This window comes from Balaenoptera physalus (assembly GCF_965194825.1).
Source record: "Balaenoptera physalus genome assembly, chromosome: 2".
In the NCBI taxonomy this organism is placed as follows: Eukaryota; Metazoa; Chordata; class Mammalia; order Artiodactyla; family Balaenopteridae; genus Balaenoptera; species Balaenoptera physalus.
Genome location: NC_138883.1, coordinates 153,232,284 through 153,247,465, shown reverse-complemented (window position 1 = coordinate 153,247,465; position 15,182 = coordinate 153,232,284). Strand labels below are relative to the sequence as shown.

The following is a 15,182-nucleotide window of genomic DNA, read 5'->3' as shown; positions in this document are numbered from 1 at the left end:
TAGAGGTTATATTAAAATTCAATCAGTCCTTTGAAAAATCATAAGAGTTTCCAAACCCAGAAACCACTCACAATAGTCCTTTTTCTCTTTGCCTTGTTTATTTATTTATTTATTTATTTATTTATTTATTTATTTATTTATGGCTGGGTTGGGTCTTCGTTGCTGCACGCAGGCTTTCTCTAGTTGTGGGGAGCAGGGGCTACTCTTCATTGCAGTGCGCAGGCTTCTCATTGCGGTGGCTTCTCTTGTTGCGGAGCACGGACTATATGTGCACAGGCTTCAGTAGTTGTGGCACGCGGGCTCAGTAGTTGTAGTACACGGGCTTAGTTGCTCCATGGCACGTGGGATCTTCCTGGACCAGGGCTCGAACCCGTGTCCCCTGCATTGGCAGGTGGATTCTTAACCACTGCGCCACCAGGGAAGTCTCTCTTTGCCTTGTTTTAAAATTCACTGTCTTTGTCTTTTCCAGCTGTAATGACATCCAGCTGGAAAACTCTAGTGCTCCTTTGACAATAATTAAAGATTTCAAACTGTAAAGCTCAGAACTTACCAAGGCAGCAGTATCTTCCTGTGAAGGTGGGAGATTGCAAGCCTGGAACCCTGGACTGCCTTGGGGTCCATCACTTACCAAACGTGTGGTCTTGGGCAGGCTCTTACCCCACGTGAATTTTCCATCTGTAAGGTAGAGATGATAAAATCTCCCCTTCAGAGTTGTCCTGAGATTTAAGTGAGGTCATACGCGTGAAAAGTGCATTGTAAAACAGGAAGTCCCATGTAAGTGCCACCTGCCTGACTTTGAGAGAATTACTTCTGTAAACAGGAACCTCTGTTGGGTGAGAAGCAATACCAGCTTGTTCTTGGGAGTAGATGGAGAGGAATCCCATGTGGCAGTGACAGGGACTAAGGGAAATCAATGCTATTAATAATACACTATTAGCCATTCAATTGGATTACCTACCAAAACTCCCAAAGCTAAGATGTTATACATAAAATACTATATGGAGTAGAGGTTGCAAATCCAAATACTTACACAGACCAAGAAATCACATAGAGAGAAATGCAGGCTGGGATCAAGAAAGCACCATACTGATTGGCAGGAAGCATGTGGCCTCAGCAGAGTGCAACTGTAGGGAATGCTGGAGACTGTGGAAAAGTGAAGAGAGCAGTTCCCCTAAAAAAGGCAGTGGATACTCATCTCTGGCCAATTTTGGCATCGGAGGATGTGGCTCTCATCTTGCTAGATTTCCATCATTTTCAGAAGATGGGAATCTAGGTGTGTAAATAAAATCTTCCCATTTTTTAATGTTGGCTCATATTCTCCCCCCTAAAAACACCATGTAGATCAAAACTGGGACGAGGGAACACAGGTGTCATTGGGTCTACTTGCCAGTTTGTACCCTCTGAAGGGAGAAGGCAAGAGGCAGAGAGTGGAGAGGTTGGAGGTTGAGTAGATAGCTTACTGATGTCAAGATTCACTGAAACTCACTATTACCTAATGTGGAATGTGGATGCTATCAAAGGCAGCAGTCATAAGAAAAGTGAAAGCTGAGTCATGGCCAGGTCATTTGTGGGAAATGACCGCTGAGATCACTGGCCTCAAGTGAAACTGACCTTTTTAATTTTTTTCCCTCCTGCCAAACATTCCAGAGACCAACATATGTGAAGATGAAACCAAAACATCCCCTCTGGCCAAAGAGCCCTTGATAACAGAAGAGGTGGGCCTGGCGGATGGCCCAGGGACCAGGTGGGTGGGTGGTGAAGCTCATCCCAGCCAGATCAGCTGAGCCCAGGAAATTGCACCTGGCCCTTCAGAACAGACTTCCAGAAAAACGTGAGGCCAAAAGGGTTCGACTCAGTGCCGAAGTTTTGACAGCACTATTTTCATGACATCTTAGATAACAAACCAAAAGGACAATGTGTACAAAAATAAATACCACCATTTAAAAAAAAAAAAGCAACCTCCTGGAAACAAAGATGTGCTTTGATCTTGGAAAGAAATCTTCATTAGTCTGTCTATTTGATGAGAATCTTAATTCCTCAAGCTAGTAGCTTCCAAATAACCCGGCGATCTAGAGCTGAATAAAATCACAGAAGATGAATGTATCGACCTGTTTTAGTTTAAAAGTGAGCATAGGACCTGGGTGTGTGCTATGTGTGCATTGGCGGGGAGGGGAGGTGGTGCCAACAATTAATTAGGAGCTGTTATTTCCAGCTTTGTATTAGTTACAGACGTCTTGGGGTGTTTTTTGTATCATGATAAAAAGTATGTTTTGATTGGAACAAAATAACTGATTCAACTGAGATTACTAGTCAGGTGGTGATTTTCTTCTTACGCAGCTTTAATGAGATCAGCTATGGATGCAGCAGTAAAAAGGAAATTTGGATATTTATTCAAAAGAAACTCAGTATTTCAGATTCCAAATATACACTGCAATTGCAAAAATAAATGTAAAGATATAATTTGAGGAGAAATTTACATCTCTCTATATTTTTTTCCACCCACATTTTCCTATACCCCGTCCCTTTGTCCATCCATAAAATCACTGACCACTGCGCTGCTTGGTTTGTCAACATCCTAGCGCCCGCTAAGCAGATCTCATTAGCTTTGGTCCCGTATCAGGGTAACCATGCCAGGAGATAAGTGCCCGGAAAATAGCTCCCTATCTTGGTGCTCCAATTCATTACTTATTTAAGTCACACGTATTTACAGAGGTCAATGTGCCAGGCACGAGGATAAGCACAGAGCCTGCAAAGCTGGCCGGTCATGACCTTGCCCACAGGGACCCATCCCCTCAACCCACCCCCCACCCAGCCTGGACCTCTGACTGTAAGTAGCTGCTTATTTTGTTAATTCCTTGAGGATTGGCCCTGAAGTCAAGGATGATGATTTTCATCTCCTTAGTGACCGTTTATGAAGCATATTTGATGCATAAATGAATTAGTAGCATCGGGAGCAGAATGGAGGAGGGCAGGGAAGCCTGGGGAGACACGTTTGTGTCTGGGGCAACCTTAGGCTTGGAGGGTCGTCCAACCCAACCCCGGAACTGCCTTGATAATAACTGACCCCAGACAGTGATGTGTGAGGCTCAATTTAGCCAGGGAATTCTCCTTCGGGGAAGGATGGATTTGTTCTAATTTACTACTTTCCCCACCTGCCTTGAATTCACAGGAGTCTCAGGAAATGTCTAGAAATTTGAGACAATGGGTAAAATAAAGTGGGAAACTCAGCAAACTCCTTTGAGCATGCTAATCGTCTGGTAAGAATGGCTACTCAGCCTGTAACAGGAGGTGTTTCAATAAATCAACCATACTCCAGTATAAAATAAAATTTTTTTAATTAAATTGAGTTTTTTTAAAAATGGATTTGAAGTGGGAAAAAAAAAAAGGTGTTTCACACTCTGTCTGGCTCAACCAGGACAGGACGAGAAATCCCCCAGGATGAGGTAAGGCTTCATGGAATTTACTGATAAGCAGAGTGGGGTCAGTCCTCCCACCCCTGTAAGGATCATTATTCATTAACTTGTAAAATACGAGTCCTTTTATTCCCTAGTTCTGTGGCTCAAGGAGGAACTTTCATCATCTCTCCTTATTCCTCATCTGTGGCTGGAATTTGTCATTAACAGGAGCTCACCCTACTTACGGTTTTAATCACACTGTCTCTATCTTGGGTTTCAAGCTCTGCACAGTTCATGTGGCTTGGAGTTCCCTGTGACGTCAGTAATAACTGACCTATTTATCACTGCTCCCGGCTGCTGATCTGAAAGTAGGGGTTTGAAAGAAAGGACATCAGAAATCATTACCAAATGTAAAATAGATAGCTAGTGGGAAGCAGCCACATAGCACAGGGAGATCAGCTCTCTGCTTTGTGACCACCTAGAGGGGTGGGATAGGGAGGGTGGGAGGGAGACGCAAGAGGGAGGAGTTATGGGGATATATGTATATTATAGCTGATTCACTTTGTTATAAAGCAGAAACTAACACACCATTGTAAAGCAATTATACTCCAATAAAGATGTTAAAAATAAAATGAACACAGAATCCAAAAAAAAGAAATCATTACCTTCCTGCGTGCACAATTAGTAATAGGAAAACCCAGAGAAAGCGAGCGAGAGAGAGAGAGAGAGAGAGAGAGAAAGAGACATGAGGGAAAGTCTTCTGTGAACCCTAAGGATGGGGAGAAATCCCTAGGACAGTTAGAAAATGCCTCCTTGAAGGCCAGATCAGTACCTCTGCTTGTTATCAGGAATCCTCTTCAGCTGACGTAGACTTCGGTTAAAAACCTCCCCAGTCAGCTAGTTAGGGTAACAAAGTTCTGTTCCTTCCACGTAGAAGTTAACCAAAACACTTCCTTATCTGAAAAGAACTCCCATTAACCATTTAGACCCCAAGGTCCAATCCTTTTTCTAGTCTCTGGAAGTTTCTTGCTTTCAAAACAATTCTGAATGTGACCCCCTCAGTCTCCTGAGGGCAGGTAGCTTAAGGGGGCACCTTCCTGATCAATGAGAGAAAGGAACCTCAGCTCATGGAAATTTCTGCAAAGTGAGAGGAACTATCATTTTAGAAAAATACCAGCACTGAATTATGTGAGATAAATATGAAAGAAAAAAAATCAGCAAGTATTTCAGGAAAGAAAAAAAAAAAAAAGCCTAAGAAGACTTTTCCTCAAGGAGTTGATGTTTAAAAGAATGAAAACAGTTAAGCATCCATCTCTAGAACAAGCTGCCTGGGGATTCCTCGGGTGGTGCATGAGGCTTCCAGGTAACCCAGAAGCACAATCTCCCACCTGGTCACCATCTTTTCCTTCTCTCCATGCAGTAAAGCAGCGCTCACACTTCCAACTTACAGAGAAAAATTAATGCTAACAAGTAAGGTTCAATGTCAGCCAGAGGGAAAAAAATCAGGCTCTGCTCTTGGTGGTGAGGCAGGGGGCGAAAATCCCCAACAGGGTTCCCGAGGGGATTGCTGCCCCAAAAGGAATCAGTCCTGTAGGTAACACAGAACATGAGAGTGTGGGCGTCCTGACTCAGGCAGTGTGGGCAAGATGGGCTTAGGAAAGGAAGCAGAAAGCGACTGACAACGCAACCCATGTGGATAGCCTCACTGTAGGACTTGGTTTCTCAGTGGCGTTGGGACAAGGCAGAGGCAGGTGAAGACAGGAACAGTCAGGAGTAAGGACTGACTCTGAGCTGCATTTGACCCCAATGGAAGCAAGTTATTCTGACTTCCCATCATCAGCCGGCTTGGTCCAGCTCAGAGATGTTCCAGAGAATGAAATGTACAGCTCCTGCGGGCAGCGGGACCCAGCCTCAGAGCAGGGCGTTTCCTTTCATAGAATCACAGGGGCCGGCGTCACGCTGAGTCTGCATGGGAGGAAGTGTTTACTAACCCTTAAAAACCTAAAAGACCTGTATAGTCCAGAAAGCTCGACTGCAAATATCCTTTAATAAAGATAAGTGGTGGGGGTGGTGGGATGAACTGGGAGATTGGGATTGACATATATACACTAATATGTATAAAATGGATAACTAATAAGAACCTGCTGGATAAAAAATAAATAAAATAAAATTCGAAAAAAAATAAAAAATAAAGAGAACTCGGTAAGTCGGGCCATGTGAACTTGAAAGAGAACTAGATAGTAAGAAATCCTTCTTTTTAAGACCTTTTGGATCATCCATATGAAATTATCATCATGGTTTTTTTGGTTTTTTTAAAAATTTAATTTAATTTAATTTTTTATACAGCAGGTTCTTATTAGTTATCTATTTTATACATATTATTGTATATGTGTAAATCCCAATCTTCCAATTCATCCCACCACCAGCACCACCCCCCTTTCCCCCCTTGGTGTCCATACATTTTTTTCTCTATTTCTGCCTTGTGCACACCGGTTCATCTGTACCATTTTTCTAGATTCCACATATATCGATATCATGTTTCTAAGTCAAGGGGATTCAAGGTACTTCCCGTGAAAACCTAATACACATGTGATGTGCTGAGTTTTCAAGACTATAACCACAGGGGATTGGTGTTTCCTTGTGATTTTTTTTTACTCACTAACTCAGTACTGTAACTTTGTCAGTCTGTATTTACACGTCTTTAAGCATGATTCGTTGTCTTCTCCTGCCTTATTTCCTTTAAGTTAGAACCAGTGTTATCTCGGAGCCTGAGGACTTCACGGTACCTGCGGTGTACTCCCACTACTACCTTACCTGTCTCCTCCCTAAAGCTGAGCAGTTTGCTTTTGTCATTGTTATAAATGCTCAATCACTCCCATTTCCAGCACAATGCGATCCCACAGTTTCTGCTCCAAGTGGCCTTGGAAACCACCTTATCAATGGTCATGAGCAACATCCCAACCCCTCCCAGAGTTTAAGACATATTTACTATCCAAGCTAGGCACACCTTGCTTTATTGCACTTCACTTTACTGTGCTTTGTGGATACACTTTTTTTTTTTTTTTTTAACACATTGAAGGTGTGTGACAACCCTGCACGGAGCAAGTCTATTGGTACCACTTTTCCAACAGCAGTTGCTTACTTTGTGTTTCTGTGTCACATTTTGGTAATTCTCGAAATACTGCAATCTTTTTCATTATTATTACACTTGGTATGGTGATCTGTGATCATTCATCTTTGATGTTACTATTGTAATTGTTTTGGCATTTTTAGCAATAGAGTATTTTTAAGGTATGTACATTTTTTTTAAGACATAACGTTACTGCACACTTAATCGACTATGGTATAGCATAAACATAATTTTTATATGCACTGCGAAACCAAAAAATTGTGGCTTGCTTCATTGTGATATTCATTTTATTTCAGTGGTCTGGAAATGAATCCAAAATATCTCCGAGGTGTGCCTATATCTGGAATTTCCCCACATTAGAATACCCTCTGATCTTTATCTGATTTGCATGCATATTAGAACCACATTTCAAAATTTCAGCAATTTTTATTAAGAAATGTCAGCAATTTCTTTGCAAGACAATCATAAAATCAAAGTCCACTTGAGGACACAGCAAGAGGACAGCCATCCACAGGCCAGGAAGTGGGTCGTCACCAGATACTGAATCTGCCGGCACCTTAATCTTGGACTTGCAGCCTCCAGAACTGTGAGAAAATAAATTTGTTGTTCAAGCCACCTACTCTGTGGTATTTTGTTATGGCAGCCAGAGCTGACAAAAACAATTGGTTAAATGGTTACTACTGGAATTATGTTGACATAGTTAAACCCAGAGTTTAAGAATTATTTAATATCCAAGCCATCTGGATTTTATCTAAAATTCCTGATCTTCACAGCCCTTTCTGCTGGTACCTGACCGATTACTAAATTCTCTCTAGAATCTGAGACCTTAACCTGACTTAGAAGCTTCAGAGTGGCTACACATTTGCCAAGATTACAGAATTCAAAGCGTAATAAGTTTGTAATCAGCTTTAGTCAAATGGGAAGCAACTCATAAAAATATACTACATGACTAATGATCTCCATGGCAGTTACAGGAAACATTATTCATTTTCTAATCACCACTAACATTTCTTGGTCACTATGCCTAAGGCACTGCTCTAATGGCTCTGTGTACGTGATTGTTCTCCTTCTTACAATGGCCTTTGTGATCAGGTACTGAGATCCCTATTACCAAGGGGAGCACGGAATCTGAGGCACAGAGAGGTGAGGGAGCTTCTCAAAGTCAAGCAGTTCAGGAAGGGTTGAGCCAGAGTTTGAGCCCAGGGTGTCTGACTGGAGTCCGTGGGCTAAATCATTTTCCTGGGATGCTGCATCTGGCGGCTGCTCTATCCAGTGAGTCACCCCAGCTTATTCTGCCGCTGCTTTTGGGCATCTTTGGCAAGCCTGATATCCACTGTGATGTGGTTTTATATAGGGAAAATCCTATGAGCTTCACCTTGCATAAATAAACTGCAGAAAAGCCCCTCAAAATCATATAGAATTTCCTTGTGCATCCCCCTTCATGTTGGCACAAAACAAACATAAAAGAATGGCTTCATGGTCTCGGCAAGTGAAAACTATCCATCCGACTGAATGTTTGGCCTTGGTGATTTGGAATGGTAGATTGACTTCATTAAACCAACTATTTGCTAAGTTTCCCTTTTTCTTTGTTCTGTGCAAACACCACTTCAGTGTTAGTGCTTTACAGTGCAACCAGTGATGCAACAGGACAAGATGAATTTTTAATCAGTACAACCAGAAGAAAAACATACATGCATTTCTCATGGAAATATATATGTTCATGTGTGTATCATAGGCTCGGGGTTTTCCCCCATTGAGATACTCTGCTCTTTTATTTGGAAAATAGTTTCTTTCTAAATCATAATCCTCTATATGACATTCTATGAACAGAGAACCCTGAGAATGGTCATCTGTTTGGATTGAACATTCAAATTATAGTCATTATAGACTGTCAGAGAATATTTGCATTATTTCTTTCTGGACTGTGTCAGATTTTTCTACAAACATTTGAAACCATCATTTATAAAAGGGTCCCCTCAAATATATACATATATACACATATAACTTAATTCATGAATAGACAGCTAGGGAGAGGTTATGATACTGCAGTCTAACTTGTTACAAAAAATGAGATGAGAGTCAGGAATAATATCAATACATAATATTTATTGAACCCTTGGCATGTGCCAGGTATTGTTCTAAGAGCTTAATTTTCATGAGCTCATGTGCTCCTTACCGTGTAAGGATGATACTATTTTCATCCACATTTTTTATATACTTATGTGAATTTATCATTGACAGTTGGGGAATTTTCCATGGCAAGCAAGCACTATTGGAAAACTGGCTGCCTCATTTTCCAAAGGGATTTGATTTTGTTACAATTTTATTGTTATTTTTGAGGAGGGTAAATAGACTCATCATGATTCATTATGAGGTCGATGCCAGTTGAGTGAATATATTTAGCATATGAATAAAAATGAAAATAATTCTGTGTTTGCATATACTTTTTAGAAACCACTATCCCTTTGATTCTTAGAAGCTTATACAATCCTCGACAATGAGATCATAAGTAAAGAAAACCCAAGTGACAAAATCCCCTAGAATGCCCTGGAATTTTTTTTTTTTTAGACCATTCAAATACAATTTCTTTTTGAAATAGCTTAGAAAAGAGCAAGTCGCCATTCAAAGGTTTCCATGAAAGACACATTGCTATTAAGATATAACAATTAAAATGCCAACAAGGTTCACAAGTACAAGAGAACAGAAAACCAAACACAGTTTTGTCTGAGAAAACCTAACTGGATTTGTTATACTGTCTCCATAACAAAAGGAAATGAGAACACATTTTCTTAGGGAATTCTGAAACACTAAGCATATTGTATTTTTTGATGATTACGTGATACAGCCAGCTTCTAATCTTGTTCGTAGATGAATCTCTGAATTTCTGATTGGGATATTAAACTATTTCTGATGATCAGTTCAAATCCTGTTATACATTTTTCCTAGTACAACTGAACCATTCTAATCCTTAGACCCAGAGGAGAGTCAAATCAGCTGATTTGAATAGAGGCAATTCTGCATCTTTCCTGATTTGTCTGGTGTCCAAAAGAAGAAAGAGTACCGCATTTGATCTTTGAAAAGGACCCAAGAGATTTCAGCCAGCCCAATTTCTCCAGCTCACAAGGAAGCCAAGTTCAATGAGACTGGATGGTCTGGATCTTGTACTAGAACAAGAACCCCAAATACACCCAGGCCAAAGAGTTTGGGGACACAATGTTACAGGAACTGGCTCTTAATTGGAGTCTTAATAAATTTGAGAAAAATCTCTGATTTGGGGAGTTTAGATCCTTCGCAAACAAGATGAGGTCCCTGGACCAGCGCCTTTGGTATTGCCCGAAAACTTGTCAGCCGCGCAGAAACGTGGTCCCGATCTAGACCTGCTGAACCCAAATCTGCATTTCAGCGAGGTCCTGGGATGACTGCTCTGCATACGACAGGTTGAGAAACACCGGTGAAGCTTCACTGCAGGGATGGAGGTGAGGAAAGGACCTCTTCTCAGGGGCTTTCCACATCATGAGGCTGCTGCCCATTGAGGAAACCCACATGAAGAGGCAGCTTTGGGAAGTCTGAATGCTTGCCTCCCCTGAACTGAAACATAAAAGCTGCCTGCTGCAAGGGGGCGGGAGACAAGCCAGTGATGGTGGGAAAGCTGAAGAATCTCGGCCCGTGCAGAGTCTCCATGGACACACCTTCTTGAAGCACTACAGAGGAATCAGGCTCTTTCTGACCCCAAACTTCAAATTATCAAAGAAAAGAAGGAACAATCAGTAAATCACAACAATGACTACCTCTTAGCAAGTGTTACCCTGCTGCTTATCTGTGTCTCTAATTTCCCAACAATGCTTGCTGCACATTGGGTGCTATTTTCCTAATCTTATAGATGAGGAAACTGAGGCTCAGAGGGGTTGAAATCCCAGGCTCCAAATCCCACAGCTCAGACACCGGAGCTGGGATGGGCTGGCCTGGTGTCTGGCTGGCCCCAGCTCCCCAGCCGGGGCATGGTGGGTCCAAAGTTTGACATCAGCTTCCGTCATTATTGACTCTTTTCCCCACAAGAGAGCAAACCAATTCACCTTTGCAAATTAGTATATTATACCCCTGTCTCAATGCTTTTCCTGCTAAAATTGAGATGGGAAACTCATTTAAATGTATTCTTCAAGGAAGACATATTCAAAAGGAGAATGAAAGAGCAGGTTTCTGAAAAGCTACGTTACATGAGGCAGCGCGCAGAGCACAGAGATCCAGATGCGCACAGCCCAGCTGGCCTTTTGCAAACATCTGACAGGATATGGTAATGCTATGGACTGTTAACACAGCTCCTGTCGCTTCGGTTAAATAAAAGTAATATTTCCATTTCCTTTACCCTCCATGTTGGCCATCTTCTCCCCCATGTGCCCTGAGACCCTCCTGGAGGAGGCGAATGTAAACTATCCAATTAAGGCAAACTGGATACGCCAGACGTCGCTGGGAGCTAGGGGTAGGTCAAGTCCCATTTCTGAAAGAGGCCAAAAGATTTGCTCCTTAGAGAAGAAATTAAGGGTAATGATGAGCAAGTGTTAAGACAAAGACACAAAAACCTACTAATTTTTCTCTTTGTTTCAATCAAAGAAAACGGAAGCCATAAATTTCCCTTGAAGTCTGTTTCATAGTTGTTCCTGTGGGGCTGTAAAATAAAAGGCAAAACAGGTAGAAATTACTTAAAATGCAAAAATGGCAAAGGGAAATATTGCTGTGGGTAGCTTATAAATGACTTTAGAGACTTGGGGAAGCAAATTATCCAGGCCAGCTGAAAAACAGTCATTTTAATCTGAAGATGGTAAACTTCTCCCTGTATGTTGTTCGTATATTGAAACACTCTCTTATTAAATTATAGTGTTTTATAACTAGTGAATAAAATTGGTATCATGTTTACTATACAAAATTCCCACTATTTTTCAAATGGATACATATTTTAATATGAAATTGAAATTTAATATCGAAAGCACCAAACAATAAAACCAACCCACCTAGCTTCAAACTCTGCTTAAATTATTTTTTGAATTTTTGTATCTAATAACATAGTACAATAACATTGAAACAAGATTAACACTGTGATACTATTTGTTTAGGAAACCAAGAGTGTTGCTATGGAAACGGGCTTTCTGCATAACTATGGAAACACTGACAGTGTTGTAAATAACGATACTGAAAGGCAACCATGTAAACTTAACGTAAGAATTCTAAGAAAAAGAATAGAGAATGAGGAGGTGGAGGGAGGAGGAATTATATTTTTTTGAAAAAGAAGCATAGTTATATCTATTTTTGTGTCCTGCTAGGACTTTTAAGCTAAGTTTTCAAAAGCTTGATTTGACATCTATCATCCGTTAGTTTCTCTCTTATTAACTGACACAATCTTAGTCTATTTATTTTTTTAATTTTATTTTTTGTAACCTATTTACACTTCATAAGAAAATTCACTAAAAACTGTTTCTGATTCAACTTTACTTTGATAGCACTTTAGAGGCCAAGTTACTTTTCCTAAAAATATTAAAATGGAAAGAATATCACAGAAAGCATATATTTAATTTATTACATTTTGAGATTCTAAAATAATGTTTTTTTAAAGCCTTGCACATAATATTTACCAAATACAATTTTTAATTGGGCTATGAAAAGAAAATGGCTTTTTTTAAGCATATAACCGTTTGAAACCACAGTTGGAAAACACATTATTCTTTGTTGATTTGCAACTCTGATTCCCTGGCTATATCATGTCCCACTAGAAGGAAACGCTTATGTCTTACCCATCTTTGCAATTCCCCGCATCAACTAGACAGCTATGTGACCAGGAAATATTCACACATTGTGGAATGAATGAATGCATAAAGTTATAGAAGCAATAGAATATAGTAAAACAATATAATGCCTTAAAACAACAAAAGGCAGTGTGATGCCAACTCCCTGGGAGTGATTCCATGAGTTTGCCCAGTTATGAAGATGAGAAGCTGGCCTGATTCACTGAAAAGGCAAGTGATGGTGGTAACTCAAAGGCTGTAAAACAAGTGAAGCAACTTCAAGAAAGGGAAGGAAGTTGGGGCTCGGCCATAAAAAGCAGGTGAAAGGTACAGGGCCTATTTTCACCCAGCAAAACCCAAGAATCACAAGGTGTCCTGAGATTTCATTATCTCGTGTGTTTTCCACCACCATTAAAGGTCAGACAGAGATGGACACAGCTGCCCCTTTGGAGCTGAGAGCCACGTTTACTGCTAAACGGTTGTTCCTCAATTCTTACGAGAATTTGTTAAGTTCATGTTCAAACACTCCTATGTACACCGGCATTTTTTAAAATCTCTAAAATAATGCTTTTTTAAAAAAAAAATTGGAATTCTGTCATTTTTGAATATCCCTAGAGGGCAACCCATAAATAAATATTTTAAATTAGGAGGTGGGATGAGATCATTGGTTTTCAAATTATGTTTCAGGGAGGGTGTTGGGCTGACAACCCCGCCCCAATCAAAGCAGCGCTAGGCCCCCACTTAACAAACCTCCTTCTTCAAAAGTTTTCCTTGAAGGACTGGCTCCACTGCCTACAAAAAATTAAAAAACAAAAACAACCCTGAACACTACCAGACAGGTAATTCCTTCCAGCTTTATATTTCTGTGATTCTCTGGTTGTTTTTCAGTAAACAGAGGATTATAAAATAACCACTAAAAAAATGTTCTTAATCAGAGGACCCATGGAACCTCCTTAACATAGATCTGAGAGTCGGTTACATATCACAAAACATCAAACCAACAGGAGACTCTGTTGCCATGGGATGGATACTGGTGAGCGAGGCCCACATGTTCACACCAAGAACACCCCAGAAAGTCAGGGCCGGTCCTGTGGGCACATGGCCTGTGAAATCTCAGAGGGTCCACGCTCAGGAGGGCCCAGCTTGGTTTAATGTTCTGCTGTTGCCATCTTGAATTCTTAGATATTTTATCATTGAACTTGTGCTTTAAATCTGATGGGCTATTGAAGCGTATACATGAGCAGATGCAGGTGGGGCATGCAGAGGGAGCTTTATGAAAGAGATACTGGATCAGTCACCTCCGTTGCTGTAACAGAATACCCCAGACTGGGGTCTTAAACAGACAACATTAACTCCTCACAGTTCTGGAGGCTGGAAGTCCCAGATCGAGGGGCCGGCAGATTCTGTGTCTGGGGAGAGCTCTCTTCTTGGCTTGCAGATGGCCACTTTCCCACTGTGTGCTCACATGAGAGAGAGACAGAGACAGAGACAGAGACAGAGAGAAGAGAAAAAGCTCTCTGCTACCCCTCTTGAGGATTCTAATCCTATCAGATCAGGGCTCTACTCTTATAACCCCATTTAACCTAAATTACTTCCTTACTCCAAATACAGACACAATGTTGGTTAGGACTTCAATCTATGAATTCGGGGGATGGGGCAAGAATGAGCCTGTAGCAATATTAACCCTGCTTTGTTTTTTATGGTTAAAAAAAAAAAAATGGAAACAGCAATAAAGAAGTAATTGTTAGTTAAGCACTGGTATAATCACTTTTTTTTTTTTTTTTTTTGGCCGTCCCTCATGGCTTGTGGGATCTTAGTTCCCTGACCAGGGATTGAACCTGGGTCCTCTGCAGTTAGCGTGCAGAGTCCTAACCACTGGACCGCCAGGGAATTCCCTGGTATAACCACTTAATGGAAGGTTGCATACTCATTCAATATTATATTTTTCAAGGTTCTTCCATAACACAGAAAAGGCCTTGGATATATGATAAGCGAAAAAAGTCACATATAATACTCTTCCCAGAAAAAAAGGTAGCTGGTATATTTGACTATATTTTTTCTGCCTGCTCTTCTGTATTTTCCAATATTCCTTCATGCATATTAGTTAATTTTTAAATAAAAAAGCAGCTTGTGTTATTTTATTAAATTCAGCACCGTAATTTTGTAAGGATAAAATAAACATAAAACCAAATGCTTTCCAAACTACTAAGTGGGTGAGTTAACCTTTTCTCTGTGCTTATAAATTCAAATTGGGCCAAATTATTGAAATTCAAACTTGCAAATCATAGATTGAAGTTATTTTCCTAACATCAGTTCTCAAATGTATCTTGAACATGTTGAAATACATCGGTAGCAACAAAAATATCCATTACAAATGAAGTAAGAGAGTGTTTGCAAGCTTGTTTTAGCAAATAATCTTTTTCAAAATGGAATCTTATATGGTATCCAATATACTATCCATAGGAGTGAAGTTCCTCTGGTAGATGCTGAGTTGGTTCCATGCACCACAAATGCTCTTGGACGGGTCACAGGACCAGTGCCAGTCTCAGCTCTGCAGGTAAATGTTTGAACAATTTTGGGGGAGTTGGAACATGACGTTCATGGAGTCCCTGATTTCTAGGGTCTTCTCCAATTCTGTGAATCTTCACCTCTGTTTGCCTTGGCTATACCACACTAGTATGTGTTTTTTACATTATCAAATACAAATCAGAAATGTTGCAGTGGAGTTAAGAAAAATCATCCCCTTTAATTCAGAAATTTCTCCAAAAGAGGAACTCTTAATGATAAGTATAGGCTACACTTCGGTGCCCCTCAGCCCAATGCTTTTTTTTGTTGTTTAATTTTCAGCTCTTGAAATTAAAGAAAGCAGCCATCACTCCACTG

At 40.5% G+C, this 15,182-nt stretch overlaps 1 long non-coding RNA gene across 4 annotated transcripts in view; it reads left to right on the top strand.

The window, feature by feature from the left end:
* The first annotated feature begins 312 nt into the window (after positions 1 to 312).
* LOC309655266 overlaps positions 313 to 15,182 on the top strand; it is a 22,899-nt gene continuing 8,029 nt past the window's right edge. Inside the window, exons 1-2 of one of the 4 annotated variants that reach the window (XR_014260727.1) lie at positions 313 to 2,827; positions 14,763 to 14,856. This is a non-coding gene — a long non-coding RNA (uncharacterized lncRNA). The other 3 variants (XR_014260728.1, XR_014260729.1, XR_014260730.1) reach the window with 3 other exon arrangements.